Source organism: Ostrea edulis, chromosome 6 (genome assembly GCF_947568905.1).
Source record: "Ostrea edulis chromosome 6, xbOstEdul1.1, whole genome shotgun sequence".
Lineage (NCBI taxonomy): Eukaryota > Metazoa > Mollusca > Bivalvia > Ostreida > Ostreidae > Ostrea > Ostrea edulis.
The window spans coordinates 61,012,389-61,029,381 of NC_079169.1; the positions used below are offsets into that span (position 1 = coordinate 61,012,389).

At 34.1% G+C, this 16,993-nt stretch overlaps 1 protein-coding gene across 4 annotated transcripts in view; it reads right to left on the bottom strand.

Moving 5' to 3' along the window:
• LOC125646064 (TNF receptor-associated factor 6-like) overlaps positions 1–13,758 on the bottom strand; it is a 20,523-nt gene extending 6,765 nt beyond the window's left edge. The window contains exons 1-4 of one of the 4 annotated variants that reach the window (XM_056140313.1): positions 13,640–13,742; positions 13,420–13,540; positions 7,264–7,375; positions 6,058–6,100 (exon numbers count right to left, since the gene is read on the bottom strand). The gene's annotated coding sequence lies outside the window, so the exon portion shown is untranslated. Of the gene's footprint in view, positions 1–6,057; positions 6,101–7,263; positions 7,376–13,221; positions 13,359–13,419; positions 13,541–13,634 lie in introns of those variants that run through there. The other 3 variants (XM_048872186.2, XM_048872187.2, XM_048872188.2) reach the window with 3 other exon arrangements.
• Positions 13,759–16,993: the final 3,235 nt, after the last annotated feature.

The following is a 16,993-nucleotide window of genomic DNA, read 5'->3' on the forward strand; positions in this document are numbered from 1 at the left end:
TGTATTACGTGTATTATGTAAATTTTAGTACATTTGAGGTGTATTACATGTACTTATGTAAAATTTAGTATATTAGAGGTCTGTGATAGAACACGTATTATGTAAATCTTGCATTGAGGATTAAAGATCTGCAAAGAATCTCCGTATGTTTATTTTGCTGTAGTAATCTTATTGTTTAACTACTTGTATTGTAATTTCGAACTTGTCACTTACTGCTCATGAATTGCCGACATTTCGGGTCCGCGACGTTTCGGGTGCGACTGTTCGGCAACTGATGCGACGTTTCGAGAGTTCGGTGACGACGGTTCGGGAGTTTGTTAATGACAGCTCGGGAGTTGATTATTAAAATTATTCAAAAAATACGAGTTCACGTACTTACAGGGTGCACGACGGTTCGGGAATTGCCATATGTCGGGCACCCGAACTGTTGATAGGTCTAATTCACTTAAAAGTAACAAAATGCATAAATATTTCTTTTGGTTGTGTTATAATACTGCAGAGATATTTTGCTATTCAATGCATCAGAGGAATTTTGTGCTATGAAAGTTGCCGACACAATGGGATAAATGTTTACTGTTACCAGCACTGAGACAGTGTCTGTAACCTTTTAGCAAAAATGCTTATCACATCAGCATGTAAAAAATAAATTTCAAATGTGAATACATGTATCAGCAAAAAACTTTTAAAAGTTTCGGTCCTACTATAGTTTTATTCCATTCAAGCAGTCTGCTCTTTAGAAAAATACTTTTTGGGGCAATATAAAGACATTTTTACTCTCAACTGCAAGACTAAAATACTGTTTCCTTGATTGCAGTTCACCTGTTATATGTATTAGAGTTTTAACATTCAGAATTAATTCATAAATCAATAAAAATATCAAAATAGCACTCGAATTAACGTTTGTCATCAATCTTGAATCAATCCTGCATACATTCTGAAAAGTTCATAATGATTACGCTAAAAATTAAATTTTACATAATGAAGTTTTTTTTTAGGCCTATTGAAATTAAAAGACAGGAGTAACATTTTGATCCTTGAGTGTATAGTGAAAATTGAAATTGATCAGCTTATGTATTTATCTACTGTCGGGTGAATATGCAGTACTACAGTGCATGTACATGTAATTATATTACAGAAAAAAATAAAGGTTTTGAAATGGTTGAAATAGAAAATCTAAGATGATTACTGGGCATATTTGAAACTTCGTGAAAAGAATGACTTGACGAGAGATTGAGGGTATACGTCAATTTTAACTACGGTGCTCCTAATTATCGCCTTCCCTCGGGGGGGGGGGGGGGGTGAGAGGGAAACAATCTTCATTAAGGTGCTCCTATAATGATCGCTTGCGCTCTCCCTTTGGGTAATCATTGATGTTATAAGAATTAAATCATGAGACGTAATATAATTTAAAACATTAAAAATAAGTATACATCATACATATCAATTTTAAACAGAAAAATAACACTAACTATCAAATTTATTTGCATGCAGCTTCCGAACTGTCGTGCCCGAAACGTCGCGCACACGAACCGTCATCACCGAACTCCAGAAATCCCGAACCGTCGCATATGTCAAGTCCCGAAGCGTCGCGCACCCCTGCTCACGAACTATCGACTTACCGGTAGTTGCAAACTTTTAATAATGGCGATGAAGGATTCGGGCGTGTTCTACAATTGACCACGTGTATTTGTTTTATTTTAAATTAGGGAGATGCATGAAGTGTTTGACCGGAGGCCGCGTGACCCAATAAGCACTGGTCATGAGCCTAACACATGATCGGTGTTGTCTGTAGATATTCAAGTTACCAGGGGCGGATCCAGGAATTGCGGTTACGGGGGGCGCCACTTTATGGGGTCTGGGGGGCCCAGGGGGCCCAGGGGGCGAAGCTCCTGGATTTTACAGATTTTATAGGGCTTGAAATATGTCTCCTATTCAAGTAATTTGTAATATTTTATTTATCACTTTTAATAAGGTGAAATTAATAAAATGACGCAAATTTTAAGGGTTTTTGGAAAAAATTAAGTTCTCTCAATAAAGTAATTCAAGAAATCAAAAGATTTTGTCATTTATTTCTCCGGGAGTGGAAGAAATTATTGTTTCTTTTATCGTTTAGTACATTTTTCGAAACAAGATACCACGATTTACCTTAAATTTGAAAATTTATGGGGCGGGGGGGGGGGGGCGGCTGTGCCCCCCCCCCTTTAAATCCGCCACTGGTTACTCCATATATTTCATTAACTGATATCATATAAATATTCGATCTGGGACGCTCAACTCCATAGAATTCATTAACTGACAGTATATAGGCGGAAAAGGGAAGGAGTCCTTCTTTCCCTCCTCCTGCCCCATTTATGTACATTTGTTCTGCCTCTGTTTCTGGATAAAACGATTACAATGTATACTCATAATTAACGCATATAATACAATGATTAATACCATTACTACAGCAAGACTAAAAATACAATGAATACATGTATTGCTTCGCCTTGACAGCTATACAGTGAATATATGCGTCCCCTGACTAACTATACTATAAATATATGTGTTGTCTGACTAACTATACAGTGAATATATGCGTTGTCTAACTAACTACACAGTCAATATAAGTGTTGTCTGACTAACTATACAGTGAATATATGTGTTGTCTGACTAACTATACAGTGAATATAAGTGTTGTCTGACTAACTATACAGTGAATATATGTGTCACCTGACTAACTATACTGTAAATACATGTATATGTGCTGTCTGACTAACTATACAGTGAATATATGTGTTGTCTTCATAACTATACAGTGAATATATGTGTTGTCTGACTAACTATACAGTGAATATATGTGTTGTCAGACTAACTATACAGTGAATATATGTGGTGTCTGACTAAATATACAGTAATAATAATAATAATAATGATTGGTTTTATATAGTGCTTTTTCCAGCTGCTCGAAGCGCTTTACAATACATTATTACCCCGGCAGACCTTATATCAATCTAGAACTTTCTCAGCTTCCTGGGAAGCATACAGTGCAAGCTGCCGTTAAGACACTAGAGCACTAACATTCTAACAATATCTTTCACTGTCTATAGCTAAGTACCCCTTTTACACTTGGGTGAAGTGAGGAAATTCATGTAAAGTGCCTTTCCCAAGGACACAACGTCGGCCCTGCCGCGACTAGGACTCGAACCCAAGACTTTTCGGTCGAGAGTCTGACAGCCTAACCACTAGGCCACCAACGCCACACAACACATTCATTGTGACACATACGGTGAATATATGTGCTGTCTGATTTAACTATACAGTGAATATATGTGTTGTCTGATTTAACTATACAGTGAATATATTTGTCGCCGGACTAACTATACAGTGAATATATGTGTTGTCTGACTAAGTATACAGTGAATATATGTGTTATCTGACCAACTATACAGTGAATATATGTGTTGTCTGACTAACTATACAGTGAACATATGTGTTGTCTGACTAACTATACAGTGAATATATGTGTTGTCTTACTAACTATACAGTGAATATATGTGTTGTCTTACTAACTATACAGTGAATATATCTGTAGTCTAACTAAATATAAAGTGAATATATGTGTTGCCTGACTAACTATACAGTGAATATATGTATTGTCTGACTAAATATACAGTGAATATATGTGTTGTCTTAGTAACTATACAGTGAATATATGTGTTGTCAGACTAACTATACAGTGAATGTATGTGTTGTCTGACTAACTATACGGTGAATATATGTGTTGTCTGACTAACTATACAGTGACTATATGTGTTGTCTTACTAACTATACAGTAAATATATGTGTTGTCTGACTAACTATACAGTGAATATATGTGTTGTCAGACTAACTATACAGTGAATATATGTGTTGTCAGACTAACTATACAGTGATTATATTTGTTATCTGACTAACTATACAGTGAATATATGTGTTGTCTGACTAACTATACGGTGAATATATGTGTTGTCAGACTAACTATACAGTGAATATATGTGTTGTCTTACTAACTATACAGTGAATATATGTGTTGTCTGACTAACTATACAGTGAATATATGTGTTGTCTGACTAACTATACAGTGAATATATGTGTTGTCTGACTAACTATACAGTGAATATATGTGTTGTCTGACTAACTATACAGTGAATATATGTGTTGTCTGACTAACTATACAGTGAATATATGTGTTGTCTTACTAACTATACAGTGACTATATGTGTTGTATGACTAATTATACAGTGAATATATGTGTTGTCTAACTAAATATATGAACATACAAACAGATACTTTTTCACTGTATGCACAGAGGTCATGTTGATTTTTAACATGTTTTTCTTTTCTTTTTTGTTTTATATTACCTCCCATCTGAGAATTTTCATTTATCTTTAGGTGGAGTGCCACAGATTTTTACTATGTAGTAATTAGAGTTCTTTGTTGTGCTTATTAGTACAGGTGATTCGATAACTCAAAGTTCAAGGGACCTTGATAAAACTTAAGAGTGATCAAGAGTTCAAAGGTCAAGTCAACTCCAGAAATTAAAGGTCTGTCCATTATTTTATAGGAACTGGAGTGCATGGCATTGTTTTGACAAGTTGTCCTTTATATTTTAGGAAATTAATTTCAACAACACGTACTTTTATCCTACATAGATAAAAAGATTTTTTAAAGTTCATGCATTCATTTGTTCTTTTCTCATAGGATGACGTGTATGTGTATATACATATTCGCAAGACCTCGTACACAACGAAGTTTCGCAGTCGCTAACTACATAAAGTGAAATCGTCACAATTTCCAGTCGCTAACTACACAAAGCAAAATCGTCACAATTTCCAGTCACTATACACAAAGCGAAATCGTCACAATTTCCAGTCGCTAACTACACAAAGCGAAATCGTCACAATTTCCAGTCGCTAACTATACAAAGCGAAATCGTCACAATTTCCAGTCGCTAACTACACAAAGCAAAATCGTCACAATTTCCAGACGCTATACACAAAGCAAAATTGTCACAATTTCCAGTCGTTAACTACACAAAGCAATATTGTCACAATGTCCAGTCACTATACACAAAACACACATTCAATTAAATCATGATTCTTCCTTGGCATGTCTCTAAATTCTATTCTCAAAATTACTGTCTCATCATGAAGTCCAATCAAGTCGTAAATTTTACCTGTATTTTAATTATATCGCAAAAACAATTAAAGCACAGGTGGAGGGCTAATTTACCAATTAAACAATTAACTATCCACCCCACAAGGAAATGCAGGGGATATGTCACCTATATAAACACCTAATTAACACGGCCAAGCTAGCCCCAGGCATTCACCATTATCCGGATAAGGTCCAAGCAGAAATAATTATACGCTTGAGTGATGGTGTGTATATGTTACCACCACTTCGAGAGATCGAGAGGGAAAACAAGGAAATATGTTTTAAGGGACCCAAATTTCACATCAAGAGATTAAGAACTTTGAGAGATCAAGTCTTTGAAAGATTGAGAGTAAATTTGCTTAGTTATATGAGAAAAAATCAGGACCATGATTTTACTTCAAGAGATCAAAGTTTGAGCCGTCAAGAATCACCTGTATGAAAGGTGAAGATAACGAACAGTGATCAATTTCATAACTTCTAAAATCAATACAAAATAGATATAATATTGTAATCATGAAATGATGATTTATGGTTTGTTTTGTAATGACTGACCTACATTCAATAGAGATACATATACACATGTATATCCCTTGGAATTGAAAATTGCATAAGATCTCACTGTTTTTGAATACTTCAAACAATGGTGTTTTAATGTGTAAACAGATGAGGTAAATTTTAGTGTGGAGTTACTAAAATACTGCTGATTTATGGATCAAGTTCAAATTCCCTAATGATCATCTATCAAGTTTATGACTTTGGACATGAAGAATTTTATAGAATTAATGCTTTTCTATCAAATTAAGGTCAATCATCTCCAATACAACCCTTTGATATAGATGTAGTGGTTTATTGGTACTACTCAGCAGCAGGATTTGTACTTACCATAGCATAATGCTGGTCATTGCATCAAAAAGACACAAACATTCTGAAATGACAAGCACATAATACTAGGTTAAAATAGCAAACCCCTATCATTCCCTTACATATATCATATACATCAATTACATACATTGTATTGATCAATTTATCATATACTGTACATCAATTACATATATATCATATACATCAATAACATGTATTGTATACATCAATTACATATACATGTATCATATACATCAATTACATATATATCATACATCAATTACATATACATGTATCATATACATCAATTACATATACATGTATCATATACATCAATTACATATATCATATACATCAATAACATGTATCATATACATCAATTACATGTAAATGTATCATATACATCAATTACATATACATGTATAATATACATCAATTACATATATTGTATACATCAATTACATGTATCATATACATCAATTACATATATATCATATACATCAATTAAATATATTGTATACATCAATAACATATATTGTATACATCAATAACATATATTGTATACATCAATTATATACATGTATCATACACATCAATTACATATATTGTATACATTAATTACATGTATCATATACATCAATTATATATACTGTATACATCAATTACATATATTGTATACATCAATTACATGTATCATATACATCAATAACATATATTGTATACATCAATTATATATATTGTATACATCAAATGAATTAAATACATTGTATACATCAATTACATATATCATATACAAACAAGCAGTATATACATTATACTATAAATGTCTATAACAATGTTGTGTCAGATTATCATGATTACTCAATACTGCATCCAAAAATTCTTACTTCAAATACCAGTACACCTTCATCAGGCTTGCTCAAATTTAAAATTGTTTAGATTGTAATGATTAAATAGAATACACCATACACCATTAACAATTTGGCTGGTTCTGAAACTTCCTAATAGCATTCCTGTACACAATGTAACTGATCTTTTGTAGATCCATGTGTTCCGGTTGAATAATTTCAACTTCATACATCTATACCTGCTCTATAAACATGATCAAGGACCCATGTCTTGAGCATTGCATAATATTATTGACATGAAGTATTGACATTGGAGACTTGCATAATTACTTTTGATCAGACTAAATCTAGCTGTCAATATTGTTTTTTCATTACCTACCCAGCAATTGTAGGGTTTTGTCGCATCATTCAGGGATCAAACCATTGACCCTTGTGTTGACTCTTTGACTGTGACTCCTTTTAAAACTACTAGAACAAGCTCTGGTTGTTTCCTGAAAATATATATAGGGCAAATGATAAACACTAAAGTTGACTGAAATGTAAATAAGTGTTGTTTAATGATTGAAAATTCTATCTTTACACCGATCAAAAATGCAAAGGACCTGAATGACACTGGTTACAATTGTATCTGAAATCAAGGTCAAATGGAAGGTCACTGTAATAATATCTTTGTGCAAAGATAAACTATATAACTATGATTCTATTAGACACCTCCTTCATTGTGTTACATTACCCCCCCCCCCCCCCCCCCCCTTCAAAAAAAAAGGCAAAACCAAAGTCACAGTAGGTGTTGGCAAAATATAAAGAACCCCCTTCCTTATGTACCAGGTATGTATCAAAATATAAAGAACCCCCTTCCTTATTTACCAGGTATGTATCAAAATATAAAGAACTCCCTTCCTTATTTACCAGGTATGTATCAAAATTTGTGGCTCTTCACCTACTGGTGATTTCTCAATTACATGAAAAAATCTCAAATGGACATCATTCAAACAACTGTTGGGTAATTAAATGTGATGCTTCACCTATTTCACATCCAATCACTAGGTATTGAATAAAATAATCATCTAAGGGCTGAAATGTTTGTGCATACTGCAATGTAATGAACTTAACAAAAAGTAAAGATGTGTAAACTAGTGCAACATACTATTGGAGTTTTACGAAGAGGCTTACAATTGACGGCTGACTCTTACAATCTAAAGGGGCCAACTCCAACTACAGAAACTGGACAGAAATAAATGATACAGATTGCTTCAGTAAAAGCACCAAACTGACTATTATGTTTATTGATAGAGTATTGTAACCTCTTTAAAAACTCTTATTCTTTCTACATTTATTCGATGCTTTTGCAATGCACGACTCATTTTGACTTTTAATTAAGTTGAATTTATCGATTTTCAAATGTAATTTTATTAACTGCGAATGACAAGCTGAGAAATGCATAAAAGTGCGGGATCCAGAAAATTGCCATAAAAAGAAAGAGTGGTTTTATGCTTTACTGTACATCATAAGTGTACTGTAGCACACTCAATGTAAGCAGACGAACTCAATATATCCCGACATTTCTAAATAATGTGTCATTAACCCTGAAAACTTTAAAGTTCCTCATATATTACATCTTGGGTTTCTGGTTCCCACAGGAACGAAGCAATCCCCCCCCCACACACATCTTTGAACGGCAGCTCTATACTAGAACCAAAAGTTTGGGGGGGGGGGGGGGGGGGGGGAGGGAGGGGGTAGGCTTGTCGAGATATATTTTTTCATAAACCCCATAATTTTAAAAAACAATGCTACGTCCATGTTCCCATCTCTTTTGTGTTGAAACTCTAAATGTGAAGACAGTCCATACGTCATGTGTATATTGTATACATGTACATCAATATACACTGTAGAATCAATGATATTTTCCTTGATTTGGTGTTTTCCCCTTTTTCCCACAAATTCATGACACCCCAAATTGAATTACACATACACATAATACCTTGAAAAGTTCGACTTACAAAGCAGATCTACAAATACAAGTTTAAATCGCTTGAAACATGAAAATTGTCCCTCACGAAAATCAATTACCCCCTAGTGAGTCAATAAGTAACCAGCCTATCCCATTTCCGAATGACCGAGACGGCAGTGATTTTTCTACATTTTTTACAAGGGTCCTGTGGCTTTCAAATTGGAAAAAATTGTCAACATTTCAGTCAAATTGGGAAAAATCAAATTTTATCGTAAATAAGTTGTAAAATCATATCACACATTATATTATCTTTAATTTACACATCTAATTTTCTTTAACCTTCTAATATTTAAAACTATTCTATCCAAATCATCATTCCGATAACTCTTTGTTAAATCTTATGTATATAATTCACATCGAATGTTTATTTTTTTCAAATACGTTTTCCTTTTATAACTTTATTATTGAGAAAAATGCAAGCTATTGGGAAAACATTGGCTACTCTTAGGAGGGGAAAGGGCCGAAATTTGGACCCAAAATGGGCCTTAAAAAATCACCAGACGGTCACAATTTTCATGCCTTGTTTCAATACATGCTTTATACCTATAGGTACAAAATTGCACTCATATCAAGTCATTCTTTGCTAAGATATTGAATGCCAAACATGGCTAGTGATGCAAAGGCATGCTTTACATCTAAAGTTGAGTACCATGCTATAATTCGGTATTTGTATTTAAAAGGTAAAACAGGCAAGGAAATACACGGCGAGTTAGCCAATGTTTATGGGTCTTCTGCACCATCTTATGCTCAGGTTAAATTCTGGGTAAGGGATTTCAAATGCGGTAGAACGTCTTCAGAAGATAAAGCCAGGTCTGGACGTCCACTAGATGCCACCGACGAAGAAATGTGTAAGAAAGTTTGGGATCTGGTATACTCTGATAGGCGAATTCAGGTGGAAGAAAGAGCGCAGGCATAAGGCATTTCACATGGTTGCGTTTCAATAATCTTGCATGATCGTTTAGGTATGTGCAACCTAACAGCACGTTGCGTCCCCAAATCCCTTAGCGATGAGCAAATGGCAATCAAAGCATCAGTATGCAGCGCCTTGTTGAAGCGTTTTAGGTCAAAAAATGATTTTCTTTTGCATCTGGTGACTGCAGATGAGACTTGGGTTCATTATTATGAGCCAGAGAATAAAGCTTAGAGTCGTCAGTGGGTAGGGCCTGCGTCCCCAAGGCCAAAGAAGTTCAAGACGCAACCATCTGCTGGCAAGGTGATGGCCACAGTATTTTGGGATGCAAAAGGCGTTATTATGTTGGACTTTTTACCCAAGAGAAGTAAAATAACTGGAGTGTACTATGCAAACTTGCTAGACCAGCTGAGAACCGCCCTCCGTGAAAAACACCGAGGTAAACTCTCTAAAGGTGTTTTGCTGCAACAGGACACCATGAGAGTCCACAGTTGCAAAGTTGCATTTATGGATTAGAACAAAACGGGTATGAATTAATACCACATCCTGCCTATTCGCCTTACCTAGCTCCTAGCGACTTCTCTCTATTCCCAAACTTGAAAAAGGTTATCTGACGTCATTTTCGGTCTGACGAAGAAGTCATGACGGCAATTGAGGAATGGGTCAGTGGAAAGGACCCTGACTTTTTCAGTTCTGGGCTGATGGCACTTGAACACTGTTGGTCTAAGTTCATCACATTAAAGGGCAATTACATCGAAAAAGAAGAGGTGGATCTCAACTGGAAATAAGTTAGGTTGGTTACTTATTGACTCACCCTCGTAGTATATACTCTATATTATATTGATATAAGCATTCAACATGTGCTTGTCCTAAATGTCGTATGCTGTGGGGATCCAGGTGAGAATAGGTCCTCAGTCCCGCTTGCTTGTTGTAAGAGGCGACTAAATAAGGCTGTCCTTCGGATGAGACTGCCCCGTGTCACAACAGGTGTGGCATGATAAAGATCCCTCCCTGCTCAAAAGCAGTATAAGTGCCAAGCATAGGACTAAATTTTGCAGCCCTTCACCAGCAAAGGTGACATCTCCATATGAGTGAAAAATTCTCGAGTGGGTTGTTAAATAATATAACAAACGAATGCCGTAAAGTCTTTGATTTTTGTAAATACCATTCCCAAATTTTTCATATTTGTAGTTGCACTGGCCCTTTTAAATTGTAAAAGTCAGCTGTGGATTGTAATGTTCAGTAAGCCTCTTCATAAAACTCCATTATTGAACTTTGATAGTTTACACTTTGAAATCTATATAAAAGTGATATTTTTTTTACTAAAAAATATCTTTATCTGCGATGAAAGTATATATACTCTCAGTAGCACATTGTGGATTCTTCAGTCTGTTTAATCTCAGTTGAGATTCGGCCCGGCTGAATATTTGGACTGACGCCTTCGGTCGGTTCTAGCAATTAATGTGCACTAAGTGACACTACTGTTTTCTTCAAATAAGTTATTTGACTGTTAAAATACCTATCACTATTAATTTTGCATTGCTTACTGTTTAGGTATGAAAATCCCAAAATGAAAACAGTCACTAAAATTTCCATTCAAACGAAGACTTCCATGGCACAATATCTTATCTCCTGGAATTGAAGAGTTCTTTTAGTCTGTTTTATCAAATCACTGATACATAGTACCTCCACATCCCTTCTTGTACATTGCTAATTTAAAAAACAAACTATACAAACTCTTCAATTTTGGGAGATAAAGTATTGCACCATGGAAGTCATCATTTGAAACGGATAATGAAGTGATGGTTTATTTTATGGAATTTGCATACTTAGACGGTGAGTAATGTAGCATTAATAGTTGGTTTAACAATGAACTAACTTATTTGAAGCGAACAGCAGTGTCAGATGACAGTAAATCTGTGGTACATTCATACTTTTTTTGATGCAATATTTATGACCTTAAGTCTATATACATCTAAATTTACCCCCCCCCCCCCCCCCCCGCTTACCCCAATCTCCCAAAGGGTGTTGATAATAGGTAAAACTTCAGTACTATGATCCAAAAGGTATCTAGGAACACAGCATCTCCACTAGGAACACAGCATCTCCATGAGATGAAAAAAGCCATTAAAGAATTTAAATGGAAACCATATTGCTACTTCGATGTCCAGTGCGCGTCACCTTTGACCTTTTGACCCCAAAATCGATAGGGACATCTTCATCCCATGGGTAGTCCATATGTATGATATGGTGACTGTAGGTGGAAAGGATAACGCTTTAGAGCCCGGAAACCATATTGCTACTTCAATGTCCAGTTAGCTTGACCTTTGGACCCCAAAATCGATAGGGAACATCTTCATCCCATGGGTAGTCCATATGTATGATATGGTGACTGTAGGTGGAAAGGATAACGCTTTAGAGCCCGGAAACCATATTGCTACTTCAATGTCCAGTGAGCTTGACCTTTGGACCCCAAAATCGATAGGGAACATCTTCATCCCATGGGTAGTCCATATGTATGATATGGTGACTGTAGGTGGAGAGGATAACGCTTTAGAGCCCGGAAACCATATTGCTACTTCAATGTCCAGTGCGCTTGACCTTTGAACCCCAAAATCGATAGGGAACATCTTCATCCCATGGGTAGTCCATATATATGATATGGTGATGGTAGGTGGAAAGGATAATGCTTTAGAGCCCGGAAACCATTGCGTCTACAGATGGACGGACGGACAGACAGACGGACAACCCGATTCCAGTATATTCCCCCACACAACTTGTTGCGGGGGGTATAACTAACACAATAGACTGTAATCTCAACCGAGATTCAGCTTTGCTGGTTATTTGCAAATCTTGGAGCAGTCCTTCATAATTCATCTTTGGGAATTTACTTTCAGCTTCGGTAGATTTTAGCAATTAATGTGCACTTAGTGACATCTCACAAAAAGTATAAATGTACCACGGATCTACTGTCATCTCACAAAAAAGCAAAAATGTACCACAGATCTAATGTCATCTCACAAAAAAGCAAAAATGTACCATGGATCTACCGTCATCTCACAAAATGAAGCCAAACAGTGAATACAGAGAAGGGGAAATCAAACATGCTGAAATTAAAGCAATACACGTTCATATATTATAATGTATGCATGATCATGAGATATATCAACAGAAATTTACTTTCTCATTTTAAATTAACTGTGATAATTGTATTTCTTACCTTGGTTTATAAGCAAAATTACAAGCCATATAAATGTAGAAATTGAAATTTGTAATCAATTAATACTGTGTCATTTGCCTCAATATGAGAAACTCAAGAATTTGGAAGTTAACAATCAAGCATCTGCGTTTACATGTAAACTTGATATATAAACAGGAAGATATAATGTATGGTTTAAAAATATATACATATATACCAATAATTCTGAACCCAATGACTGTAGTATAGGTATCCTCACAACTTATAATTTAGTTTGAAATCATTCTCATTAGCTCTAATTCACGCCTGTGGGAAAAAATAAAAATGACACATCATGGAAATACCCATGAGCACACTGTTCATAGGTGCGCCATTTGTTGTTTATAAAAGTATTTTGTCATTTGGATCCACCTACATTCAATGTGTATTGCTCAACTTGCAATGAGGACGGTAGATCTAGAATATTGGCTAAACTTCAACGGGATTTTTTTTTTTAAAAGTGTTCGCACTTTAACGATTGTTCAAAGCATTGATATCTGAAACAAAATAAAATTCCGTGAATTGAAAGCGGATACGATTCACATAAGCACGCGTGCATCTGATCAAATATACAAAGAGTCTGATAATTACCTTACCAAGATTTTATCCAATGCACTTTGGTCTTTTCTGAATAATTAAAAAGGGAATATGGCTCAAACTTCCCAGTTTTGATTTTTTTTCTTTCTTTTAAACAGGAAGTTTTTAGGGATTGGGTAAAAGTGGAATCCGAGGACCAAAACTAAATACATTGAAATACAAAATATGAAAGTTTTATTAAGGGCTTTAACAGCAGTTTTGTGTTTTAAAGTAAGGACAAAAATTATGACTATCGATTCTGCCTTATTTTTATTTTCTTCCATTATTTCTTCGAGTGATCGTAATTTTTAAAATTCTAAATATACCCCCATCTCTATACATTTTCAGGGTTCATCTCAATATTCAATAAAAAAAATATATGCGTGTCATTGAAATAAAATGTAATTATTTTGTGATATTTCAAATTAACAAAGGGTATGATATTTCACTTAGGTATCAAATAAAAAACCCTCCCGGTATTAATGATAGATACAAAAGGAAATCAATCATTTTGTAGATATATTTGCACGTGGTAATTTACCTACATTGTCCAACCTTTAAAAAGATAATCAAACGATAAAATTTCAGAAATGAGATAAGGGGGAAAAACTTTTCAATAATTTTGATCTTCTTTTATCCATGTCAAAGACACGGATACCAAAAATGTATAGTCTAAGCTAAACGATTCGATCGCAAACACCACTTTTATACACGTTCCCTTATTTGTCAAAAAAATAGGTGAATCCCCACAGTTGTCTGCCCATGTCTAGAAGTACGTGAACTCGATGTCAAAATTTGGATGATCATTCAACAGTAAGCTGCGTTTTTTCTCCTCCCTCTTTTCTTTCTTTTTCTATTTGTAATCATATCTCTTAGAAAAGTGTTTCATAATAAATTGATGAATGTGTTGTTGTTTTTTTGTCTTTTTTTCCCGGTTGGGGAAATTAAAATTTATGCTATTTATAAAGTAAATTTGTAATGAAATCAGAAAATTTGATAAGAATTTTCAAATGACGAGTTATCCTAAATACACGTCTTTATATATAGTTAGATATTGTACTACAGGAAATATGACTATCTCAAATCAGGTACATTTGTATATTTCGAGATAATTTGCTCAATTTACACAAGAAGAGAAAAAAAGGAGGAGGCTAAATTAGGGTATATATAATTATGTATATAATCATAATTTTGATCCATTTTGAAATAAAGATTTTAAGAATCAGGATTTTAAATTAAGCGTGTGCTGCTTAAGATGCTTAATTATTATATATATAAAAATCAAATTATTGAACAAGTGTCACCATATAAATATCTAGGAATTGTTATTTTTCCTCTGACATCAGGCTCATTCACAAATTGCCAGTTTGATCTCTACAAAAGAGCCTTAAAAGCGTATTTTAAATTAGTCAAATGTTTTGGAAATATTAAACTAAAATACACACCCTGATACACTTATATGACCATACTGTAAAACCTGTACTGCTTTATGTGTGTGAAATCTAGGGAACAATATATACATGCAGATACATGTTCGTTCCGTAAAACGCCAGAATTATTGTATAGAAAACTTCTTTAACAAAATGTAATGTGAAAAAATGCACATTGCATTTTTGAAATACTATATATAGTATATTTGTGGTGTACATAAAAAAGCCTCAAATCAAACTCGATGTTGGTAAACTTGGTCGATTCCCAATGTATATTGGTGTCATAAAAAGCTGTTTTGAATATTTACAAAGAATTTTAAATTCCAAAGTAAATTCCTTATTAAGAAATGCTGTACATGAAAACAATGTATCATATGAAAATAACAAAAGCAGCTGGATCAGTAGCATTCATTATATTTTAAATAAGTTAGATATACAATGCCCTATACATGATAAAAATATTATTTCAATTGTTACTAATAAGTTATATGAAAGATTTAAATATCAGTGGTGTTATACACACTCAGGCAATGCAGACAAACATTTTGGTAAATTACGATCCAATGCACTATTCAAAACAAGATTCTGTAGAGAAAATATTTTTCAGTAATTCGTAGTCCTCATGTTTTGCAATGTTTCACAAATTTCAGAATCAGTTCTCATTCTTTGGCTATTGAAACTGGACGTTACACACAAACACATGTAAATGAGAGAACATGTACTCTCTGCAAGTCTGACTGTGTAGAAGATGAATTCCATTTTGTATTTGACTGCATAGCATACCAACACTTAAGAAAACCATTCATAGAGTCCATGAACATTTTGTGCAAGAATTTTATAAACCTGTGTAATAGACAAAAAATTATCTGGCTTATGAGCAACGAATTCGTGTAACAATATTATTGAAAAATTTGCCAATTACATAATATATAGCTGTTCATTATTAAGAAAAGTTTATTTATCATGAACTTGTAAATTTTATTTTTCATCTATCTTTTGGATAATTACTCTTTTATGATTTATGTATATGAACTTTGTATTCTTTGTATGTCCTCTGGACCCAAAATTGGAAATTAATTACTTACTTACTATGAATTTTTACCTAAGTTACGTCTAAATGAAATACATGTATATGCATAAATTTTGATATTTTAAATCTTGTAATCTGATTCAATGTTCTTAAAAAAAATTACATGTACTTTTGTTTCTAGAGATTTCTAGAATTATGTTTTATATCGGATTATGTGAAAACAGCCATCTTCTGGTTTGCATGACTTTTTAAAATATATAAATGACTTTTTAAACGGTAATTTTCACGTTGAAATAACGTGAAACGGAAATGAAATTAATTTTCCACCAAACTGATATCGTAATTTGGAATTCAATGTATAGCATGTTTTGGTGAGAAATGTGTGTGTGTGTGTGTGTGTGTGTGTGTGTGATAATTAGCACATATCTTTTACGCATACGGTCCATGCTTTCTGAAAATTGATACATATTTTAGGCCACTTGGTGATTGATTTTGAAGTAAAGGACACTAGTACTACTGTTATTTGTGGTTATAATCATGGAATGCCAAATTATTCTGCTGACGAGCCTAGTTATACAAAGTATACTCATCCATACAGGGTAGAAGAAGTCTGGAAAACCCCTTTTCCAATACGTATTTTTAGACCGCATATGTGCTTCACCAAAGATCACATGACTATAATCGAATCAAAAATGGCATCCATACTAATCTTCATTTCAGCTACGAACTCCGAGAATGTTTTGATAGAAGTTATAGTTTGATCATGACTGATGTGCTATTAGTGGATCTTGATTTGTAATGGCGGTAATATAGCGGGGAGTCCTAAATGTTATCCTTAATTTATTACATTGTTTGCGTGCATGAAGTTGTGTCTTACGATTCATCTAATATATCTCGAAATAGCTAAATGAAGG